Source organism: Galeopterus variegatus, unplaced genomic scaffold, assembly GCF_000696425.1.
Source record: "Galeopterus variegatus unplaced genomic scaffold, G_variegatus-3.0.2 Scaffold543, whole genome shotgun sequence".
Lineage (NCBI taxonomy): Eukaryota > Metazoa > Chordata > Mammalia > Dermoptera > Cynocephalidae > Galeopterus > Galeopterus variegatus.
The window spans coordinates 66813-67433 of record NW_007726654.1 but is presented as its reverse complement, the minus strand read 5'-3'; the positions used below and the strand labels follow the sequence as shown (position 1 = coordinate 67433).

Sequence of the window (621 nt, the reverse complement as noted above, 5' to 3'; positions counted from 1 at the left end):
CACCCACTCTTTCTTTCTTACAGCAGCCCTAGCAAACTAATGCATGTGAATATACCACAATCTATTTATCCCTTCTAATGTTGATGAACATTTGGGTTAATTTTGATTTGGGACTATTATGAATAAAACTTCTCTGAACATTCTTCAAGATGTCTTTTTTGAACACATGCACTCATTTCTTTTGAGCATATACCTAGAAGTAGAATTGCTGGGCCATAGGGAAGGTATATGAATAGCTAGGTATATAGAGCAAGTTTTCTGAAGTGATTGTACCAATTTGTACTCTGGTAGTAAAAACTAGTTTCTGCTTTTTAAAATATCATAATTAAAGATACTGATTAATTTCCCTAATGGCTATTTCTACTTATGGCTATCAGTCAATGTGACAGCAGAGGCACCAGTGACTTGGGACTGGAGATGCTTCTCTGCATTGATGTTATGTGCTGTGTCTTTCATTACAAAATAAAAATTAGAACCAGTGACTCATGGCTTGTTTTCAACTTATTGTTTATCTTCTATGGGCAGCAAAAATTCCAAGAACCTCAAAAATAAGATAGTTTATCTTGTCCTCATATCATTTCCTTTCTTCCAAGGATATACAATATGTAAGGAATCATTTTG

At 34.1% G+C, this 621-nt stretch overlaps 1 protein-coding gene across 1 annotated transcript in view; it reads right to left on the bottom strand.

The window, feature by feature from the left end:
* Window positions 1-621, bottom strand: part of TEK (TEK tyrosine kinase, endothelial) — a 71496-nt gene that overhangs the window by 39587 nt on the left and 31288 nt on the right. The window lies entirely within an intron of this gene.